Below are 24240 nucleotides of genomic sequence, written 5' to 3' on the forward strand. Positions count from 1 at the left end.
TACTTGCATTACTACTGATAAAAGAGACTGTGCAAATGTCAGCTTTGGGATGTCTTAATTTACGGAGCTACAATTGTTTGATCCTTGGAAAGGCTAACACGACATCTCATTTTTACTTTAAATGTGCTTCATTTTGGAAGGGGCCACAGGCTGCAGCTTAAATCTCCAGTTCTTCAAGTCATGTAAGGATTGTACGTTACTTCTGAGAGCGGTTTTCACACGCAGAAAGCTGAACACGTGCCAGGCCGCTTCGTACTCTGCAGCAACACACTCGAGGGAACTCCGGGAATCGAAGGACCCAGTTAGTTTTTTTTTATTTCATCCAGCAGGCATGGTCCTGTGTAGGCTTCACCAAAGTCGTACAAAAAGGACGCAGGTTTAGAGATTGCGGAGCCACCTGCTCTGAGGTTTGTGTTCTGGGTCTTTTTTACTCCAGACAGCGGGAAGGACAATGAAGTGGGGGACTAAGGGAACCTTTCTTAACTTGAAGGATGAAACCAGAAAAAGTTACTGTTAATGAAGAAAGGAACCACTGCTACCTGGGGACTGAGAGTTTCTGAAATATTCTGCAACTGAGAGAAGCCTTTTAAGGATCTAAGCTGTGGCAATAAATACTTGCACTGAAATATGGATAAGATTCAAGTCCCCTGAGCTTTTTCACTTTCCTCTTTTGTGGACCTACTCCTTGATCTATCCCTGTCTCCCCTCTAAATTGAGCATGAAGTGTTGCTCAGGATATCTGTTCCATTGGAAACTGGTATTTTGAAATATTCCTTGTTCCAAATGATAGTAAATCATCAGAATTCTGTGTAAAGTAGCATGGGGGGGGACGAAAAATTAAATGACTGTACTGAAGCTATTTCAGTAGCACTAAAAAACTTGCACCAGCCATTCACTGATGGAGAAGTTGATCCATTGGAGTGAAAAGTTCTAATTTTGTTCTTGCTTTAGCGTTGTATGGCAGATTCCAGTGCAATTGGAATTTTATTTTTTGTCGGTGGAAATACGGCAAAAAATTACTTAACAGTGGTTCAGTACGTGCCCTGAGATCACAGGTTCTTTTTTAGTGAGTAGAGTGCGTATTCTTCATGCCTCTGCAAATATCCAGGGCTTTTGTTTCTTGAACTTCTATTTGAAGAGGGAATAGTAATCAATAGGAAGGTGCAGCAAGTGCCGGCACTGATATATGTCAGTGTAGTGTTTTCTATTTAAAAAAAAAAAAAAAAAAAAAAAAAGGTGCTGTGATTGTACCTGTCTGGAGATGTACAAGTAGTTGTCAGTACCTGGGGCGACTCTGACTCCTGCTGAAAGGACAGTGCTAGCCAGGCCCGTCTGTATCGCCCCTGAGCCCCCGGTCGCTCGCACCAGCTCAGAACTAGCAGTTGAAGCAAAACAGAAGGGGGAGCTCGCAGAGCAGCGTTAGAGGAGGGGAGCTGGGGGCTCTGCAGTATAGCCCGCTGAAGCAGAGCTCCACTTTGCTTTTAGATTAGGAGGGAAAATCTGTTTCCAGTCTGTCCATGTTTATTGCTTAAAGCCACTAATGACCTGGATTTGAACCGGTCTCCTAAAGGGTGAAAGGCTCACTCTCTCATTGCCCGTCCCCAGAAGCACGCGGTTGTTCCCAGCACAGATTTGAAATGAATCCTGACCTGAAGTCACCAGCCTTAAGTTTCGGTTACTCCGATGATAGATGGCGATTTAAAGATTTTGCTTTCCTCCCCACTCTTCCTGTACCCGTTCCACCCTATTCTTTCTCCAGCCATATAAATCCAACTAAATCTTCTGAAAGGAGATTATGACTGGTAGATTTTAAACAGTGTAGAGCCATAAGAGAAGAAAACAAGGTGGATGTTCACATTCCAAGTATTTTCCCGTCGCCATTGCATGACAGACAGAAATGTCCTGAACTTAATCTGCCTCTTCAAAGGAAGATTCATAATGCAGATTCTCCTGAGCAGCGTATTTTCTTCTTGATACTAACACTGACTAATGTCTATAGCTGCTGTTGTTTTGGCCGCTTACTCCTATATTCTTCTTGGCATTTACTGCTATATTATACCTTCAGTTTTGTTACAAAATCTTATTGACTTCAGTAGGCTTTGTATCAGAGAGGACATCAATTGCTCTTTTCTACCCTTTGGCCTGAATCGTGTTGTGCTTAATTCACACCCGTTCCATATTCCTAGAGTAAAGGAGCTATAGGATAGCTGAGCAGCAGGCCCTGATCTCTCCGTGGAATTCCCGTGGCAGTTTTTGGAGTCTGTAGCGGGTGTTTGTTGTTTGTTCAGTGTTTGCATGGACTTCATTAGGAGTTGTGCATGAATAATGACTGCAGAATATGGCTGTGGTGCCTAGTGAGGTCTGCCATCTGGTTCTGGTTAGCTGGCAATTTCTGATGACTGTTTAAAAAAAAAACAGCAACAAAGCCCTGACTATTAATTGATGCAAATGGACGTGTCTCTGCTGTCACTTTGTCTTCTGAGACCCCTCCAATTTCTTGTGTAACTCTTCTATTGTGTATTCTCCAAATGCTACTTTATGAGCTCCTAAGAGCAAGTGATCTTTAAAACAGCAGTTAAAACAATATAATCCCTTTGTCTTTTATGTTCCTATTATTGTAAAAAAAAAAAAAAAAAATCATAGCAAAAGCTCTGGTCACATTAGGGAACTCCTGGAGATTTCTTTTATAGAGTTCAGATAGAGAGTGGATATCACAATGTGTACAAAGACTCTCTGTCATTGTGCTATTGATTTTATATTGTTTGTAATACTTAGTGAAGCCAAGGTGTGGTGGATGAGACTTTCAGAAAGGGCTGCTGATCTAAGGTTTTTATTTTGGTTTTGGGCAACCCAGTCTGGAATAACTTACAAGAGGCTGATTTTTGAACTCTGAGCTGTCCTCACTTTCTGTACGTCACATTTACTTGTGAGTGTCTGAAACCAGGGAAGTCGACTCCCGATCCCCCCTGAAGATCTCCCTAGTTAACTTAGATAATATTCTAGCAACATGCCGTCTCCTTTCCTTCATGCGCTTTGCTGACTTGGCCAGCATGAGGAAGCAGCCGCCTACTGGCAAGAATGTCTTCAACAGCCTCAGATTCACATACTGATGATTCCTGCCCAGCTGATTTCTCTCTTATCTGCCCCGTCCCTCTGCTGAAGATTCAGTATGGGGAGCATTCTCGGAGACCAGAGAAACTTTCTCTTCTCTAGTTCAAAACCAGGAAGAATCTTTTCCTGAGACCAGTAAGGTTCCCTCCTACACTGCTTGTGGGCTTTTTCCTGTTTTCACCTCAAAGTCTTGTTTATGCAGGGGTGGGGAATGGCTTCTCTTATTCCCACCTGGTTCAAATCGATATGATGACCTTTGGTGAAGCTGTAATTACATTGGTTAGGGATGCATCAAACCTCAGGATACTTGATTTGTCCTCAACATGAGGTGAGGATTCTGAATGTTTTTTTTTTTCTTCCCAACACTTTGCAGCTGTAATTGAGTTGAAATCTGCAGGGATCACTTTAAGATTACACTAATAAAGGAGGTAGGTTAATATCTCTTCTGTCCTTGGCTTTACTGCAGGCAGTAGCAACAAGGGGCCTAATTAGTGTTTGGGTTTGTTGGTTATGGAGGTTGCTCCAACAGAAACTGGACTGACACCATGAAACTCGGTAGACTTAGGTCTTCCAACGTTGTGTTTTTATATTTAGGAGAAAAGAAATCTAGCAGGAGGGAAGTCAGGGGAGTGCAAAGTAGAATCCTCATTAGAGTAATTAGCGTAAGTCATTATTTCCTAGAAGCCTCAAATGGCCACATTTATTCTAAAGAGGTGCCAAGGGTATGGCTGAATGCAGCTACGACATCTGCCTTTGGGAGGGGAGGAAGGGAGAGCGTTGTTTGCTGCCCATGTTTGCTTACATTTTCTGGCTTAGGTGATATGTGATCCTATTAAGCTCAGTATAGCTAATCCTCTTTCATGGTACTAATTTCTTGCCATTATCTTTATTTGGCTGCTAATTTCCCTTATGGTATTCTTCTACTATCCTAATGTTAGTGAGTAGCTTGAAATACTTCTTGAGTATCCTGCAGGAAAAATCCTGCCTGGTATGTGCCAATGTCCCTGGAAGGAAAAGGAATCACTGGTAGGGCTCAGAAAAAGTGTGTCTCCTAATAAACCCCTTTGCTATTACTGGCATCTCTTCTGAGTATCTGCTGTGTTTCCATTTCTGAAATTCATTGTGTACTTTTGTGCTGAAGCAGAGTTATGTTGCCTCAGTGAATACTAACAAGCAGCTTTGCCAGGAAACTCCTTTTACCTTGAACGGGAAAAGGAGATAATGGAGTAGAGAAGTGAGGGTGATCTGCTGATGTCCTGGAATGCATTCCTGGCCTTTCAATTGCAATTCCAGTGTTGTGTGTATGTTAGGTCACCCTTTGCATCCCTCCTGCTCTCTCACATCGTGAGCCCACCTTTCAGGCTCGTTCATAACCTCCTGCTCTTGTCTCAGGCCAAAATTCCTTGTGGACAGACCTTTTATGTGTCCAGGCTATTGGTAGAAGCAAGTTGGGGTTTTGGTGTTTTCTGGGGACGGTTCTTGCTTCGGTTTTTTTTGTTTGGTTGGTTGGGTTTTTTTGTTTGGTTTGTGGTTTTGGTTTTTTTTAATAATAAATGGGGTTTGTTGTATTTGCATTGGTGATGGATCAGCCCTATCTAATGCTTTTTCAGCCACTGTATGCCATTCTGACCAAGGTTCTCTGTCAATCTAAAGGTGATGTATAACGGGGGAACATGGCTAGACATACTTGCTCTGAACTAAAACAAAGGTTTATGGACAGCATTTCTTTCTACCTGTCTTTTAAGCATCCCTTAGGAAGGGTATGAGGTAGATTAAATTCTGTAGTATGAATCTAGGAGTTTCTTCATAACACTAAGGTTTTACGTGAAGCTTTTTATTAAATTATCTGGCCTCACCGCTATTTATTATGTTCTTGTATTTAGTAGGGCTGTATCTAAGGGAGAGCCTGGCTGAGCCCGGTGTGTCACAGTTGTCTGCTGAGGTCATCAAAGAGCTGTGAATTAAAAAATGTCCAATAAGTGAAAGGATTCTGTACTTTCCCCATTTAAAAGTGGAGAAAAGCCATGCAACAGCTGTGAAATCAGACAGTGTCTGCAGCTGCATGTAGGCCTTCTGCACCTCCTCTCAGATTTAGCCTTCAGGTTGTACCCATGGAAACTCCCGGCCAGCACACAGCACGTGGCTGAAACCACTTTCACGTTCTCTGGTCTGGTTCTTTCAGTTGTTATTTGTGGATTTCCAAACCAAGTGAACTTCCAGGCTTCGGAACTGCCTCTTTCTTGAACGCTCCCTCCCTGTGAATGATTTACCTTTCCCGAGGGTGAAGTTATTAATCCTGTCCAATCGATCCATTAAATGGATCCCATAGTTCCAAAGGATTTAGGCACGGTAGACAGGGCTAAGAGCTCCTGGAAATGAACTAGAGTGCTTGAAAGGGTCACTAAACTATAAGGGCACTGGGAAATTATTTATTGTATCATTTATGAACATTTTATTCTTCATAACAAAAAAAGGTGGTTTCCTTTATGCGTAGCTCTTAAAACTAAATCTTTTGTTTTTAAAGATGTCCTTAAATGTTTTAGCTGAAATATTTATAATTTTGCTTCTACATCTGTCTAGAAAGAGCTGCTATTTGAAAGATTTTTAAAAAATATGTAAAATATTTGTCCCTTCCTTTGGCTGCTGATTAGCAATTGGCCGCTTGTATTCCTATTCCCTGTAAGAGTTACTGTTTTCTAGCCAGAAACTTTTGGCTAGACAAAATCAGAAATATGGTAGGAAGCAGAGAGGCAAATATTGTCTTTAAGCAGAAAGGTTTTTTGAGGATAAAAAAACATCTGAAATTTACCTTTCCTTCCAGTTTTCAGTTCGGGATGGTAGGGTAGCAGGACATTTTTCTTTGGGATAAGCATCTTTTTGTTTTCTTGCTGCCAGCAATGGAGAGCGAACGCTATCGCTTCACCTTGCAGAACCAGCTGTTGGCTTTACCACAGATGCGGTGTGAGAGATTGATTCTCTCCATCTTCTTCTGGATTTCAGAGAGAGTGAAGGCCCCTACGGTGTCTTGGGGCGGAAAGGTATCAGGCGCCTCACATCCTAGTCTGTGCCTGCAGCTCCTCAGTGTACACAGTGCAAAAGACAGAGCTACAAAACTTAGTGTGTAGAACACAGTTGTCTCTTATTAAAGCCAAACAGTCTGGGTTTTTTTGCCTCAATTCTTTTAGAGCAGTTTGTTCTTCTTTGGTGTTCTTTGATAATTTATTTCATCTGCTTTCAATCACTCTATTCTGTCCTTTATTAATAAAATAAAGTCAGTAAATCTTTCCACAATGGAACTCTTTCTTTTTTTAAGCTCTTTTTTTTAATTCCTGTGACAGTGCCCAGTACCCAGCTCAGTGGTTGCAGTGTGCATTGCAAGTAACTGGTAACAAAGTGGTATCAGCAGAGGGAGGAACAACCTAAGCAATGCTAGGCATAATTACTGGTTTTAAACCTAATTTGTCAGACAGTATTTTCCCCTCTGTTATTCTCTGAAAATCTTTCTTTGTTATGGAGAGGAACAGATACTCTAACTGCAATATGTTCGCATTTGGAAAAGATTGAAGGCGTTTTGACCTGGACATAAAATGTGTCAAATTAGACCTTTCAGCATGGAGATGCTGTGTGGTTTTAATGAAATCTGTCAGATACATATGAATAGTTAACCTACCTTTCATTTCCACAGCTTATTAAAATCATTAAAATGCAGCAATAATTATGATAACTTTCTGACTGGTGTATTTATATCAACCCCAGGGATCCCAGTGTACCTAAAGAAGGGTTATGCGAGGATGTGAACTATTGCAGAAGGTTAGCGATGCTTCTTCCTGCCACCAGAATGTGAAACTCAGTTCGTCACCTTTGCTGTACGTCTGTTGGTTTTTTAAGTGTAGGATCTGACCTATAGAACCCAAAAAGGTGAGAATTTTGCTAAACATTTTTCATTTTTCAATTAGAAATTGAAAATTAAGTCAGCTTTTATACAAAACTGCACAGCTTCTCGTGAGAATTGATCCTCTGTCACTAGAGACAAACTGAAGAATGTGTTTGTCCCTATGGATCTTCACAGTTTTAAAACAAAGATGATGGGCCAGAATATTACCTGAGGGCAGACCTCATCTTTTAAATCAATGCTCATGCGTCCTTGCAATGACATTGTTATTTATTCTTTAGTATTTGGCAGTAGAAATCTCAATGTGTTTTTAACAAGTGGGACCCCTGCTAAGCAGGAACAGAGCTCTACCTTTTGGTTCAGGCTGTATGTACTCATACAGGGTTTTTCAAAGCTCTTGGTATCAGAGATTTGGTTGTGGTTGTAAATTTTCTGGGGTTTGCTGCTTGTAATTGGTAGAATTGTTTGCCCTGTTTTGGTGAACTGATTCAAAGGCCTGAAGTTTCCAGAAGGTCTTTTGTTAGTACTAACTGAAACAGATCTATAATGAATGTTTCTACAGTGGCAAAATGATTTTTCAGGCTTAGTACATAAGACATTTCTCTACTTGACTCATGTAGATCATAGAAATGAGCGTAACGGAGCTAATTTCTGAAAGCTGAAAATATACAGCTTTTCATGGAAATGAGTAGCAAGATTCCTGTTTGCTTTATATGAAGCCCAAAAAGAACGCTTTTGTTCCAGAGTTGCAATTTGATCTTGTGCTTGCCAGCCAGGGAGTCTGGTGTCGAGGAATTTAACTCTTAGATCTGTGTGTCTTAAAGACTGTGGAGGGGAGGGAGTTCCTTCACCTGAAGGGCCCTGTCCGGCTCTGTATCAGGGTTTTCAGGCATTGGCAAGTAATTGGTGTAATTCTTCACAGATTATGCTGTAAAAGCAAAAAACCGAGCATTATTGATTTGGTTTTGTAATAAGATGACAAGTTTGTAATGAACACTGTTTTCAAAGATTAAAAAAAAATATATACTTTTCACTTTTCTGACATAATGTCAATATCTTTCTCCAACTGTTTTGAACACCTTGATGGTTTTTATCTTAAAATCTGTTTTTGAGAAAGACAATTAAGGGAAGAGCTAGATCTGCCATTGAAAGAGTGTCACTTCTACCTCTGTTCTAAATTCTTTTGTGTTTCATAAAATAGCAGTATAAAATAGTCTTACGAAATCCAAGTGGGTCCTTGTGCTCCACTTCGGGTAGCTTGTCTGATCCGTCATTGTTCGCGTGTTTGATTTTCAGCGGTCAGGCAGTATGCGATGTTATTTACGTGTTAGGTTGTTAGATGGATTATTCTAGTATCATTGCCGTGCCAGACTTATTGCAATATTCCTGAGAGCTAAGGAAAACTTAGGTTTTTACAGTGAGAACTGAGGCACAGCGGGGCTGATGGGGCTTGGTCACAGCCAAATCCATACCGTGTGAGTAAACTACAAACAGCCTGAGGAACGGCAGTGGGGTAATGAAAGACGTGGAATGGCTTCTATTCAGGTAGTGCTAAACAGACAAGGACTCTTCCTCTGAGAAAGAGACACTTGCAGGGTATGATAAAGATCTGTAAAATCATTAATAACGCAGAGACACTGAATAGAGAACAGAAATTCAGCCTGTCTTACAATATAGGAAATAAGGGTCCTCAAATGAGAAGCATGGGGAGAGTTCAGACCAATTGAGAGGGCATAGTTTTCTTCTTCACGTAAACACTGGATTTCTCTGCCACGGGACTTTGTGAATCCCAAACTTCTGCATAAGTTGAAAAAGCAATTAATCACTGGGGGAAGAGTTAAAACCTTTTTAGGCTGTTCAGGCTGAAAACTATTGCTCAGAGTAGTGCTGAACACTGACCACTGCAAGCTCGAAGTATGTAACAGGGAACTGCTGTTAAATGCTTGCCTTACACTTTCCTTCAGCCAGTGCCAGAGGTGGACTTTCTTCCAGTTCACTAAAGCCATTTTTGATTTTTTATGCTTAATATAACAGAAGAATTGAAACCTTGAATGGGGGAAGCGCATGCAGGGGCTGCAGCTGCTTGTAACAGCAGTGTCCTCTGCCCAAGCCTGTTCCCAAACATGATCAATCCTTCCCAATTTACACCTTCAATCTGCTCTGTCAAAGCTGTAGAGAAAGCCTGAAGACGGAGCAATTAGAATCTCTGTCATCCTCCCAGCATAGCTTTTCACCATTCATTTTTGAGATAACAGTATTTCTGAAATTATTCTGAAGGGATACATACCTTTAATTGGCTGAGGATGAATCCTGAAGCTGATACGACACTGAAATATCAAAGCTTCACAGCTCCTGGCTATGGGTTACAGCAAAACTGCTGAAACATAATGTCATGCCCAAGAATAATGTGACTCCATAGGCTTACTCTGAATGTGCATGCAGTCGAGGCAGTGTGATCTACAGGCCCTTGAAACTGGGCAGCTCCAACTTCAGGGAGATGCCTGTTCTGCTCTTTTTCTTTATTTTTTTATTGTTAATGAATGAGGAATAGAAGGAAAGACTGGCGCTGAGCTCTCTTGCCATGCTTGCTTTGCTTGAATGTGTCAGGGTGGCTTATAAGAGGATGTAGCAGCTGATCAGTTCCTGCTCAGAGATGAGAAAGTGGAGGGAGATGAATAAAGGGGGAAGCCAGAATTACAGCTTTTATGATTTCTTAGGCAGCTGATGCATGGGGTTTGCATTTGGGGTTCAAGTCATGCAAGTGGAAAAAGGTATTAATGGTCTGTATATTCAAAATAAAATTCATCAGCATCTAACATTTTTTTGCTGTTCCACCTATAAAATTTAAATTATTTAAGAGTGGTCATGAACTTGCAGTAAAAGCTAATCCCTGACACACTATTTTTATCATGATTCTCCCTTTCTAATGAAACGAAATGGAATATTGTCATTGGCTTCGGCAGAATAAAGTTAATAGATAACGATCAGTTTTGAACAACCTCTTAGCAATACCTTGGGTACCGTGATGAAGTCTCTGTGTGGGTTCCTAAACCACTGTCTGCAGGCATCATGTTAGCGTATGAGATTCAGCCTTTTAAAAACAGGTTTCCTGTTCTTGAGGAATGCAGTCCCTTAAAATTCACTAAGTATGGCAAACGGAAAGAAGGCAACTTTTATTATCTTCCAAGATATGTTGATGTTTAAGGTAATCATATACTTTTTTTTTGGGTGGTATGAGAAATGCAGGATTCAGTTTTGCAGGCTGGGAAACAGCCATACTAAAAATGGTTTCCTGCAAGAACACAGGGCAGTGAGAATAGGAGAGACTTTGTAAGAACCTTGCATAGAGGAATCGAACACAGTGCTCTTCTGAAGCCAGGACGGAAACTTATTTCATTAACAGTGCCCGCACTAAATGGTTATATGTCTTTTGAAGAAGTGCAACAGCAAGGAAGGTGCAGCTGTTGAAGAATATTTTGTTTTTCACGGAATGGAAGCAGGTCCCACCAGACACTCGTTTCCCCTCAGGATTAATGGACAGGAATGTGAAAAAGCAGTTGTTTAAAAATAAGTACTGCACGCATTAAGGACAGCACGAAGATGAAGCAGTGTTTTGTGCATCAACTGCTCTATGGGATTTCGTTTGCTTTAGGGATACTGAGATGAAAACAGTTAGGGGCTGAGGCAAGAAAATCCCTACAAGGAGAATAACCTCTTTAGGTTTAAGGTATTTAAACTATTAAGGAATTTGCAGCAGTGTGATACAATGCTTGAAGTAGAAAACTACTGTGTTGTTCCCGACTCTGTCACTGAATCACTAGGTGACCTGGAGTGCATCCCTTGCCTTCTATTCCAGCTTCTTCTGCAAAGGGAGCTCATTCTCGAGCCTTGCTTCCATTAGGAGAGTAGCAGGTGTCGCGCAGCCCTTGTTAACGGCTCGTTAGAACCTACTGTGGGCAAGAACAGCCATGATTAAAATTGTTAGATGCTCAGAAATAACTCTGCCCTTTTTAGCTGGCATACAAAAGAAGAAATACCGGCAAGCACGTTTACTAGCTGAGATGAATCTTGTGGTTGTTGGGTATGATAACGTGCAATTCTGATGCGATCCCTGGCTCTTCCAGGACACTGCAGAGAATTCATGTCCCGCTGAAGTTAAGCGACCTTCAGCTCCGTCGTACTTTACTGAGGCAATGATCTACTGAAGTGTCTCAGTTAAGGCAGCTTCCCAAGCTCCAGTCACCTGGCTCTGAAAATCCCAAGCTCCACAGATTTCCATTTCATGTTCAGTTTTGTTAGCTGCTCTGTGTAAATCGAAGCTGCTTCTCCTCGATAGAAGAGCAGATAAGGGGAAATGTTACTACATCCAAACTCAAAACTGAAATTTTTCATCAATTGTTGCAAAACATTGTGAAACATCACTTTGATGCACTCTGCCCGGTTTTGTTGTCTGAGCTGTTCACAGCCTGAAGCGCTTTGCTACAGTAAATTATTTATACAGATTTTAGTAATAATAATTATCTGTAAGTGGTGTTTTACACCATAGTCTGTGCCAAAGGGATCTGTAGTAAGCTGGTTGGAATTTTCAAACACATTAGGCATGTAAATGCTAGTAACTCTTTCAGAGTTGGATAATTTTAGACTTTTTTAGGGGGTAAAATAACGGTTTGCATTATTTGTCTCTGGTTTTCCATGTATGTGCTGTTCGCTAATGCGGACTTGCTTGTTTGTTTCTTTGGGTCTGCTCCTGGTTTGACGCTCACAATTGCCCTCTCAATAGATGTACTCTGGATACACATTTATGGAAGTGAACTCTGGACTGGATTCACAACAAAAATTGCTGCTGAAGACACTGGAGCAGATCTGTTAGTTTCTTTTATTCTATCTGTGGGGGACACAAACCCTTCCTGTCCTTTGCTTTCACTCTTTCTATATTCTGCAATAATGTTCTGTGAATTTAGGGAATTTAGTTGAAATTCAGGCATTTGTTTTGTGTTCATGTCACACGTTGTTTCTGCCACAGTTGCTCTCCTTCCCCCCTCAGTGAGTAGCAAACTAAATAAAAGGAGCTTGTGTGAGATTTGGCTCAGCAGACTGTGCCCTGTCCCTGTGCCAAACGTCTTAAAGCCGCAGTACCCCACTGGTGAGCCCTGAGCTCCAACTGCGCCGGCTTCAGTGAGTTCTCAGCTTCCCCATTTCTTTTTTTCTCCCGTAGCACTTTTAACTGTTGGTGATTCTCTGACAGAGAACGAAATGAAGAAGGTCTAATCAGGGTCGCTCTTTGTGTACCTAGTAATGGATTAGACCATGTTGCACTGGTTGGACTGGGGTATTACAATGAGCAGGCAGGTAAGATGGTGGTAGAAAAGCAGCTGTTTATTGGGATTCAGCTACAACCTGAAGGCTCTGGGCTGATTAAACCTACATGGGGTATTTTTTCCTGTGTTTGCAACCTTCTACCAAGGTTCGTCCTTGTGTACACTGAAAACATCTACGACGGATGTTTTGCTTTGCACGGCAGAAGTATGCTGTTAGAACATGATAATAATGGTCAATTGTTCAAAAATTGTCTATACTGGACTTTAGTACCTAAGTTGAACTTCAGCTCACTTCCAAATTTCCTGAGCCAGCAGCTTCAAAGTCAATCAGGTTATTTAAAAAATTGCACACCGTACCACCACTACCTTTCCATCGCCTCATGGATATCGGCTGGAAGCTTCAGCCAGCACGTAAGTGCAAGCTTAGGTCATGCCAGGTGGATTCTGTTCCCGCTGGTGCCACTGATTGCCCAGCACTTCAGCAAACTACTCAGTTGTTCCCTATCTCATCCTTTGCAATGCGCCCTCACTCACCAGGCGTGTTAAGGAGCGCCTAAATCAGCGGTAACATCTCTGGCTGCTGAAAGGAGTTGCCTTTTGCTGTTCAAAAATGTAAACAGAACTCACACTAAAACAGAGCTCATACTAAAATTTTTCACAATGCCAAAAATGAACTGTTGTCTCCTTACAGGAAACCCACCTGACTGCCAGCATCCATGAAAAGATCTTTCTATGTAACAACATTGTAATCCATCTTGCAGTTCCCCGTAGAGGAAAGGCTCCTCTCTTTCTCTTTCCTTTAATAACTGAATCTGATTTTGCACGGAGAGGGGCCTCGTGGCAATGGAAGAAGATACAGGAGGGCTGGCAGCAATTTCTGGCTTTCCTACAGAATTTGTAGCCTTGGGCAAGTCAATTGGTGCTTGTGCTTTTTAAAATATATATACAAGAGACACAGTCTTCGTAATGGCTGTTACTGGCATTGGATTGCCACAACTGCTTGGTGAACAGCAGGCCAGGCACAGATGTTCACAGCCCCTCCTGGAACCCTCCTCACCCAGCGAATGAAGTAGAACGCCACCAAAAGGGAGAGGAGGAAGACTTGGGAACTCTCTCTGTTGGGACATGAACCTGTGATACTTAGAGCACTCTGCCTTGTCTTAAGCTTAGTGTAATGACTGTGATGTTTTCATCTGGGGTTGGAGATTAAATATTTTCGTTATGTCCTGATTCTTCTCCACTCCCAAGAGCATTTCTCTGGTCCGGTTTAAGCACAATCATTTGGCTGTTGATGTTTATAAAAAAAAACCCACCTCAAAACCAAAACATCTTCCTTTTCCAATGTTGTTAACTCACGTTACCGATTTCCTCCTGCAATGACAATGGGAAGAACTGCATTTACTTAAAATAATACAATGCAGTGAAAATTTTTGTGTCTTGCTCAGTAAAGGAAAAGATTCAGGGCAGAGTAGATGGTTGGGGACCTGGAGAACAAACAGTAGGGGAAGAAAAAGCACGATCTCTTTGCATATGCTTTTATATGCTCTAATGAAATACTTAGTAATAGGCATGTTGACAGCAGTCTTACTGTTTGGTAGGGCTTTAAGGGGAACAACACTTCAAATTGATCCTTCTTGCATGCTGGCCGCATTAGTATTCCATACCCACGTCGACCCGGTCATCATCAGCATGGCATGCTAATTAGTACTGTCCCTCTTTGCTCTTCCTTCCCCCATCTCTTCCCTTCCCCTTTGCTTTCCAATTCGGCCATCCACTTCTATCAGTGATATATGGTTTATATCTTCCCAGCCATTATGCTGATGACCCAGGGCAGCGCCTGCCACTTTTGATAAACTGTCAGATTATTTTTGGAACGTCCACATATGCTTTTCTGGAGGTACAATTTAGCGCTATGATAATCTACTAAATTGCTTTCTGTGCTATGCCAGTTCTCACTTCTGCTACTCTTTTTAAGGTTTACATTGCCAGAGAAAAAGTGTGCCTAGCAAATTTGAGGTGATGCTGCACCCCAAAAATGGGACGGGTGCTCTGCCGGACTGCTTATGAAATACAGGATTAAATAACATTTCTGTTTCTTTTGTGATGTATATGCAGAATATAAAATTATTGGGAAAATGCATGCTCCTTTTTGTGCCTTAAAAAGTCCATAACATTGAGCTGCCTTTCATTAATTTTACTACATAACGAATTGACAGCATTACAATATCAGAGAGACTACCTAGCGTAACTTTTATGTGAATAGTTAATAAACCTACTGCTCGTAAAATATTAAAGAAAAACTGTGTTTAAAAGTTGAGTTAACTGCCTATGGTCGAGGACTGTGTTTAGAGTTGGAAAACACATGCTTGAAAAAGGTGTCTGCTGGACTCCATTTTTCAGGACTCTACGCTATAGCATGCAAAAAGGAAAAGTTGAATGGGTGCCCTGGGGGGACGGTACCCAAGTGAAGTAGGAAGATGGTGGTGGTTTTATGAAGTGTCATCCTCCAAGGGCAACGTTGCAGTTCGTAGATCCCACGAGCTATTTGGTTGCCAAAATAATATTGATTTTATTGGCATTTAGTCCCCGCAGAGGCATTAGGTGCCCGGCACCACTGGTGATCTGGGCCTGAGTAATAGCAAGGGCCAGGTCGCTCAGCCTTGTGCGTTTGAAACGGTTGAGACTAAGGGCAAAACTGAGTCCCTGCATTTGCAGATAAACCCCTTCTAAAGGGCTGCCTCGCCTGGATTTCATGTGAAGTCAGGAAGGCTCTGTGAGCAGTGCTGGATTAGAAGAGAAGCCTCTCGCACGTGTGGGTGATGTAGATGCTCTTAGATGGGACTGGAGGTGCGATACCTGCTGAGGCAGGAAGGCAAAGGATTCCTCGTTCTGTGCCGTTGATGAGTGTAAAGGGGAACTCAGGCAAGGTTTATCAAGTACTATTTGCTTCTCAATAAGACGACAAGTCTGGGCTGGTGCTTGATTCTATTAGTAGAGCAGATTCAAGATAAAATCTGTGAACCTGTGTATATTTAGCTTTTGGGTTGCTCCTTATTAGGATGGTTCTTGTATCAACAAATGGTATAATAATTTTTTTCTACTTACTTTTTTCTTAAAGAGCATGCAAATGTATTTTTTTTTAAATTTAATTTTATTTTTAAATAACACTAAGCATAAACTTCCGTTTGGTTCATTTTGGGGAAAAAATGTGTCTGACCTAAATAGAAAAACTATCTTTGATCTTGCAGAGATTGAACTGTTAGCAAAAATTAATAACTGAAAAATGAACACGTGTGGCATCTCTCCAGAGAACAAAATATATCTTTGAATCAAAGAAACTTAATGCATCAGAAGCCAACTTCCCACAAAGCTTATGCTTTTAAACAAAATGATTAGAATTTTAAAAAGGAATGTATAGGAGATGAATGACCAGGCTTTGCCAATATTTTTGTAAATGAAAACTCTCTGTCGTGTGTTGTGCTCTTCCTCACTTTGTGTGGTGAGTTGGAAGTGGGCCATCCCTTACTCGCAGATGCTACCTGTGAATAGGTTCACACTACTGAAAGGCCTGAACCTACGAGGCATTCGTCTTTGAAGGCCGTCTGTAATGGCGGGCGATGTTGGGAAGTCATTATCTGTCACTCAGGAAAACTCTGATAAGCAGACTGCCTGCTTCTGACGTGGCACTCGGGTGAAGAAGATGGAGAAATAGAAGCTTACAGAGGAAGCCTGAAATACGTGGCCTAATTTTTCCGAATTGGCAAGGGCTTAGCGTTATTGAACATGGTGTTTGCTCAGCGCTTTTGAAAATCTAAGTTACTTACTGCAATCCTAAATGCTAAGTTAAAAACTGAAATTTATACTCATTGTATGAAAATATTATCTTTTTCTTTTTTTCCAGAATCTTGCGCTCTATCTCTGCATGTCGTTCTCAGTCTGTAAATAAGGGCAAAGTATTATTTTCTCTCCTGTCTCTGTCTATATTCTACGTTTAAATTTCAGGTTCTTCAGAGGTCTGTCATTTATTACTGTATGTACAGCCCTTAGCACCATGGACTTGGATTTCAAATAGGTCCTCTGTGAAGTTCTTTAATGTAATTAGCAATGGTCATCTGATTTAAGTCATAAAGTATGTGTAATACTCTGCCCATGGAAGGCTTAATTAATTAAAATTCATTTAATGTATCACAGAGCTCGTTCAGTGAGGAGCATGCTGGAAATACCAAGTATTATTTATTACTTCTTTAGTGAAAATGCGGATAATAACTTGAGATTGTGGTTCCAATTTAAGGCATTTGTATATGAACTCAAATTCCCCAAGAGATAACTTGACCTCAATTTCCATTTATTGACAGTGTGTCTGGCTGGCTCACCCTCCTAAGGCATTGTGGTGTGAAATGGGAGATGAAATTAGAGAAAGAATCAAACTGCTTCTTTCTTTTTGTACCCTGTACCTGGTTTATAACAAAAATGAATGGATATTTTACATTAGAATGTGGATTATCCCAAAGAAATACCTCTTCCAGCTCCATGCTCCTTCCTTTTATTGTTTTTGTTAGTACACGCAGGGCACATTAAGATCAACTTTTATTTCTCTTAAATTTATAATTCACCTAGAACTTGAGAAGCTAAACCAGACAGGATGCAATAGGACCTGATACAGCAAACGTAAGCCTGGCACTGCTGGGCTTTATTTCCTTATTTACTACATGCTAAGGTAATTACAGCATCACCTCTACACCTAAGAATATATTTGAGAGGTAGATTTTTCTCTACTAGTGGAAGTCTATAAATCTGGTTTACTAAGTGAAGCCAGTCCGAGCTCATGGAATAGGGAATTGGGCCCCTGGATTCTTGTTACAGCGTAGGAGAGGAGAAGCGGAGCCTGCTGTTTCGGGTGAAACACCCGGGCAGCTTTGTGTTGCTGCATATCTGCGTTCCAGAACGTCTTGCTGTTGTTGCTGGTGGCTGCGTACCACGAAAGTAGCATCAAGATCGCTGGGTACCTGTCAGCTCTAAAGCTAAGGAAAACCTCTCTGTGCCTTTGCAGTCGCTCTGAAAGTGGTTTGTGCTTTGGTCCTGCCATCTTCCGTAATTAAAGACACGGTGTCAGTTTTCTGCAGTCGAACAGCACGGTCACGTTTACCACGTGAAAATAATGAAATGGCAATTAAATCAAGGGCATGTCCACATGAGAAATTTAGTTTTTTGTAAGGTGAAAAGTGAGTAGTTCTCTTGATCTGTGTGACTGTATGTTAGGCAAAAATCGAAATCTCTGAAACTTGTGATTTCTGTCCTTTGTGATTTTGGTTTCTTGGAAATACATTGGTCAAATCAAGAATTTCTTATAGAACTGGACAGGAGAATTTTGGAGAGCAGGCTGCAACCGAGAGTGACATAGGTAAGGTAGCTAAATATACTGTAATGGAAATGTCATTTCAAGATGTGGTAGCTTTTAAGTAGCCTGAAGATAGTCACTAGCAAAGGTGGTATTATCTCCAGTATGATAGTCTGAAAATACCTTAACAAAGTCCTTTCTTTTTTAAAAAAAGCAGCATTTCTCATGGAAGACTTTAGTCTTCTCCTTCTGCCATTGTCGAGTGACAATGACGGCATCTGCTTTGTCCCCATGCTAGCGTCCTGTCTCCTGTGAATGCACTGAGACCGGAGCGCTGCTGGCGGGTTGCGTGCTTTCATTGTGCTCGAGATAACTACAGGCATTAATTTACCTTTTCTGTTATTGTTAGAATAACCGTTCTGTGTAGTTTTGTATCTGGAAGAAAAGCACCGCGAATTACTCTGCATCTGTTCTTGGTGCTAATCCCATTATCAGCGACAGGATTAGTTCATAAACAAAAGAGCTCTACTAGTCTGTTCTATGTGCCCTACTATGAAAATTGAACAGGGCTCACGTGAGGTACACCACTTCCCTACTCTTACACTGAGCACCACATCCAGAGCTTCCAACTGCTGAAATTCGCTGTAGCGATACATAAATTTGTATGATTTCTGAAAAAAAAAGCTATAGAAATATGTAGGAATCATCATATCTTGTGAGGTTAAATGTAGTGCCAGTATTTATTTCGGACTGTAAGCTGTTGTTTGTGACTAATTTAATCACATAATTAAAATCAGGCCGTGGTACCTTAATTTGAAATTATCCCCCTGTATGTAACCTCGGTTTTTCAGAACCCTCTTTTACCCGTGCAAACAACCACCGTCCAGAGCTGCTGAGCTACATCGTAGCTGGCCGATGCGAACGAGCCATGCGGAACTCGGGCGCTTCCCTGGGGATCCCTTGCTGTGGCGAGGAGACACGAGCGCTGTGGGTGGGTGCCGTACGCAGGCGCGCTGGTCTTACTGCCGCGGTGCGGGGCCGCAGGGTCCCTCCGGCACGGGCGCTGCTGGCCTGGGTTGAAGCAGGCAGGCGTGGTGGGTGCCGGGCTGCAGAAGTGCCGCTGATGGCTTGAAGCGAGCAGGCATTTCAGTGAAGAGGGTTATGTCCCGCCTTGCTGGCTGATGCATTCCTCTCTTCCAGTCTCAGTCTTGAATCTATTTAAAGAGACTTTTGGGGGAGCAAGCGATAACAGGGAACGTTATTAATTATGTATTGTCTTTCATTCTGATACAAGGGTGCTGCTCTGCGTGCCACTGCCTCACTGTGCGGACAAGTGTGTTGGAAAGGAACTGATTTCCTTGTGCTTCAACTTACTTGTCTGAAAACGGCTGTAATGATGCTAAATTATTACTGGAGATTGGGAGATGCTTGAGATTATTTTATTTTGCTCTGTAATTCCTGGGCATTGTTGCTAAATCTAATTTGCATAGGAATAAGGAGCCAGTAATCAGATGCAAACACTAAACTTCCTTTAATTTGTCATAGTTCTCTTTCCTTGTTCCAGGATTGTCTTTGGAGGTAATGGAGGAAGGAGTAGGGATAATATATGTGAGCTCTCGGATTCAGGAGCTGAAGGGTAGCAAAGACACGTCTTTGCTTTTGTAATTATTTCTGCAAAACTATGTTGGCAGATTCTCCCTGTAGAACTACAGCATATGCCAACAAAACTTTTTCTGTTGGCATTGCTACACGACTTCCTCGGATGATGTGAACTAAGTTGACAAAAGCAGTATTTTGTCAGTGGTGCTACATCTCTCGGATTCAATATTTCAGGACCAGACAGTGTGTACATATTTTTTTTCTCCCCTCCCTCACCTCCTTCCTTGCTGCTCTTCCTCTCTTTACCTGATGTCTCCCCCCATCATTTTTCTCTGCTCAAGAGAAGAAACAACAGAGAAACCAAAACTGGATCCTTCCCAGAGCAGCACTGGCAGTATGATCCCACTCACCACAAGTACTTAATTTCAGCTGTGTACAAAGGGCACAGAAATATTTTATCATTATATTAGGCAGCCTGTCTGTCCCACGCTGCTTCCACATGGGATCCAGATTTTTTAAAACTGGTGATCTTTGCTTTCCAGAAGAGAGAAATACCTTACCGAAAGAGAGCAAATGCCATCGCTTGACCTTTTCAGCCTTTGGACTCCCAGTGTATCTGACTTGGCCAGACAGGTCTGGGGAAGGGAAAAATTAACAGCAGATCGATTGAAGAACAGAGCTCGGTGGCAGATGGTGCCTACAGACATTTACTGACATGTCCTCGGTCTTAATGGGTGTGGTTTTCCCCTTTTAGCAGCACTGATAGTACATCAGGGTTTGTGTGTGCATTCTAAAGATACAGACAGATAAGGGACTGCATTATGGTCAGCAGAAGAAGGAATGCGAGGACCTCTAATCTTTAGTTTGAGTACTTAGAGGTTCATCTTTGCTCGTGGTTTGATCCAATGGCAAGCGACATCAGTAGGAATCTTTGCAGTCTCTTTCATGCCATTTGATCAAATCTTTAAATTCTTGAATCTCCATTTTTCTGAGATGAGTTCATCCTCAACATGTGGGATTTATTTCTTCGGAAGATCATTGTCATTTGTGAATTCAAAATACTCAAAGCCTTCTGGCCATACCTGTATAATTGGAAACAATTTTATAATTTTTAGTGTTTATTAGTTGCATAATTTCTTGAGAAGGTGCTTGGGATAGACTTAACCAAAACCTAAAGCATTCTTAGTAGTAAGCCTGTGGGCAGGCTTAGAGAATCCAGTTTCTTGCAGCCAAGTAAGCAGTGTATTACGTGCACCGTTGGAGCTGCTGACCACTAACCGAAACTCGACACACAGACACAGGGTTTGCTGTGGAAAAGCGTCTGTTACAGCCTGCTACGGAAGCTGCCTTCCAGTACAGAAATGCTGTTGCAAATCCATTTGGATTTGCTTGGCATTATGACCTCTCGCTTGGTCTTTGGAATTTTTCCCTATATGTGTAATTTAGGATTAGTTCACAGAGAAGTGGTGCTTCACAGAAACCAGGTCCTCAATCTCCTTACCCCTGTTAGGAATCTGTCTTCACTCTGGCACAGACAGGGTTAAATATCTTGTGTGTTTTTTTGCTAGAGGCCCTGGAGAGAACGTCCACAAAAGAGGTGATAGCAGCACTGAAAGAGAGGGGGTCGGGTTGATTTGTTGTCTCTCAGTGCATCCATTTCACCGATTCCTATCAGCCAGGTTTCCCCTACAAATGGAACTTAAGCTGCCCTAACCCTCTCCCACAAGCTGCAAATCTGCTATCTGAAATCTTTTCTTTAGAGTGATTTATACTTCCCTGACTTAGCAGAAGTAGACCTACCCAGTGACATACTCAATCCTAGACTAAATCCTGGGTTTGCCTAATCATTCTTTACTGGGTTGCTTTCAATCTCTCCTACATCTCATGAATTTTTCATTGGCTGTAAAGGATTGTCTTCTAGAGTCAAAGGAGAAAGATGAATTAGAAATGAGGAGCAAGCATAGTTAGGTTCTAATAGGCCAAGTTACTGCTTTGGATTTTTTTTAGTCTAGAAATGTGGATGGCTGTGAAATGCAACAAGGAATACTTGGCTAGAGACAGGCTGGAGAAACCCCCCTGAATCTAAAGAGCTCTAAACCCTGGCGTTGCACAGAGGTGATGTGATCTCAGCCTGTATGCAATGTCTGAGGTAAAAAGTTGTTCTAACTGAAGTCAAGAGCAGATCAGGGCAGAACGTTGCTCAGGACAAAATTGTCGTTCCCAGACTAAAAAGAAGGTTAGATGTTTGTATCTTGCCTTTCAGTTACTTCCATTACGTTGCACTACTGACTGTACATTTAAACACTAATTGCAAGACTATTTTTTTCCCCCTGACGTTAGAACAGTCTTACAAATTCAGAGTTTCATTGGGAGGGGTGTGTCCTTCTAAATCTCATGAAATTTAGTGTCTTGAGGATGGCATCGCTTCCTAGGAAGTAATTTTCTCTCTTTGAGAAATCCAGATAGATAAAGGGATTGGAAGATACGTACAGTGAGTCGAATTTGTGTGAGAACGTAGTGGAAAAGGTGTGCTTTTTATTCTTTAAAAGCAGATCAGAGAGGGAACAAGCAGTTAACTTACAGGTGAAAAGTATATTGAGGAAAAAAGTAATAAGTGATGCAGTTCCAGTGTTACTGAAATCTGAATGGAATGAAATTCAAACACACTTTGATCTCACACACCGGTGGAATTTGGAATTGAGGCAACTGAAGTTGCGTGAAAAATTAGTAGCTGGCAAATCTGCTTTTCAGCTCGGGGGTGGGAACTGAGGTCTGGGACTCAGACCTGAATCTCGCTGGTTCTGCCAGCATCCTGACTTGAGAAAGTAATTTTTGGGGGATGCTCGCATCACTTAATTTCAGGCACCCTCAGCTGGAGATAGAAAGCTTTCGCTGTAATTCATAGCCTCTGCGAAAGGAGTAGCCCATCAGCCCTTTCCCTGGTGATGCCGCGTTACGCTTGCTTCCCAGTTTCAGCACCTCCTGTCTCTGAAGTTAGGGCTTGTGACTACTCTTCCACTAACGCTTTGGTTTTTGTACTTGGATAATGGAGATAATGATGCTGGACTTGTTTATGAAAAGAGCTGAGATTCACAATTTAGAATGTTTCTATATATGAACTAGATATAATTAATTTCTTTATGTCATTACATGCAAGATCCTGTAACAGATGGACTAGTATCGTCTGGCAAATAATTCATCTGACATTTCCCTCATCAATCATTAAACAATTGGTACATTTCTTCATTGTGCACTCGGCTTTAAATGCTATTTTGTTAGCTGTTTCGCAGCATACTGATGGGCTTGGTCTAGAGCCATTGAAATCAAGGAGGCGGCTGTCGGACCTGCAAAGGCAGTGAATCAGGCCCTGTATTTTTATGCCAGATGATCTCAAAATTCATCATAATTCATGAATGGGGAAGGTCTAGATTCGTTATAATAGCAGTGTCTCGCTCTGTAGGGTTTTTCTTGAGGTGTCGCTCTGCGTGAAGCACGGACACCAAGGGAGCAGGAGCAGCATTTCACCCCTGGTGGTAGGAGCCTGCGTTTGAGGGTTTGCTCCTGCATACTGTGCCAGCAGGTGATGTGTGAAGGAGCACAGGATCATGATCTTCCTACAGTCCAGTTAAACCTCCCCTCGCCCTCCTTCTTTCATAGTTGAGTGCTGACAAGTTCTGATGTTATGGAGAAGTTCCATGCTATTCAGTAGTTTTCTTAAGGTCCAAACTACTTGATGTGTATTAGCATCCCCCCCGCCCCAAGGCAGTGATTTTTTATTTTTTTACATGTAATGTGTAGGACAAAAGTTTGAAAAAGCTGACCTAAATGGATCCTACTGGCTCATTAAACAGTGGCAACCAATAAATCTTTTTTTTAATAGTCTCTTGAATTTTTAAGTCTTGGAGTTGGTAATGCCCATACTGTAGATGTATGGAAATGGATATTTAAAAACTGGGCCCTAACTTTAAGAGGGGTGATTTGGATAAATGGTTTCACTTTTCTTCCACCTTTTAATTAAAGCTACTGTGGCATAGACTGCGTACTTCAACAGATTTCTTTTAATAAATTGCATTAGGTGATATTAGCTTTCAGGGTATTACTCCAGATTAACTCTCTCCTTTCTAGGATTTCCTCAACTCTGCCATATTATTCACAATGAAAATAACCCGCTTTCTTTTCCTTCTTCCTCTCTCTTTATTGCATCAGTATGCATTGCAAAACCAGTGGCTTGTACATCCTAAGCCGAGATAATGAGACCAACATTAATTCCACTACAGCTGCTACAGGCATGTAAATGAACCTTTCATCTGTCCAGCAAAGCAGCTCTGAGGCTGCAAAGAACACCCGGGCTAAGCAGTGTGAGCAGTCAGGGACATGGCCGAGGTGAGGGTGAGAGGAGAGGCTGTGCTAAAAATGGCTGGAATTCGAATGTCCTCAGTTAGTATTTCCTACTAGGATCAATGCTGCTGTTGTCCGCTTGCATTAATTATTGCAAGGACATCTTTTCCTGTTTGTCTCTACTGCTGGGGATGTAGCGGTCGTTGGCCCATTAGCACTAAAGAGGGCACGACGAGAACCCCCTCGGACAATGTTCTTTCCGTGTCAGCCTCAGTCTCTGCTGGGGGCCGCGTCTCTAGGTTGTGTCCACATTGCGTAAAGCAGGTTAGAGCAGGCTGGTTTGTCGAAAGGCACTGTAGCGGTAGTAGGGCAGTGCGTGGGCTAATTAGCTCTGCCTCTCAGCAAAGCTAATTAACCTAGGCACACTGTTGTGTTGACGTGACTCTGTTGCTTTGAGTTCTGGCAGGAATCAGTTCGTGGCTGATGTGGCTCAGGTGTCTTTGCTCTGGTTTTTTTGTGCATGGGTCAGTCATGTCCTAAGAAAACTTACACCCCAGCCAGTTGGGTAGGATGGGAGGAGACTGTTGACCCTTGGCCATGTATTCTCTCTTGTAAGGCATTTATATTTTACCAGCGAACAGAGG

The 24240-nt window shown here is 41.8% G+C and overlaps 1 protein-coding gene across 6 annotated transcripts in view; it reads left to right on the forward strand.

Annotated features, from left to right (window-relative positions):
- The window catches only part of LRRTM4 (leucine rich repeat transmembrane neuronal 4), a 500845-nt gene that overhangs the window by 225687 nt on the left and 250918 nt on the right, over window positions 1–24240 (forward strand). The window contains exon 7 of one of the 6 annotated variants that reach the window (XM_075074542.1): window positions 6868–7029. The exons of the other annotated variants lie outside the window; for them this stretch is intronic. The gene's annotated coding sequence lies outside the window, so the exon portion shown is untranslated. The remainder of the gene's footprint in view (window positions 1–6867; window positions 7030–24240) is intronic. 6 annotated transcript variants of the gene reach the window in all.

This window comes from Phalacrocorax aristotelis, chromosome 24 (assembly GCF_949628215.1).
Source record: "Phalacrocorax aristotelis chromosome 24, bGulAri2.1, whole genome shotgun sequence".
In the NCBI taxonomy this organism is placed as follows: domain Eukaryota; kingdom Metazoa; phylum Chordata; class Aves; order Suliformes; family Phalacrocoracidae; genus Phalacrocorax; species Phalacrocorax aristotelis.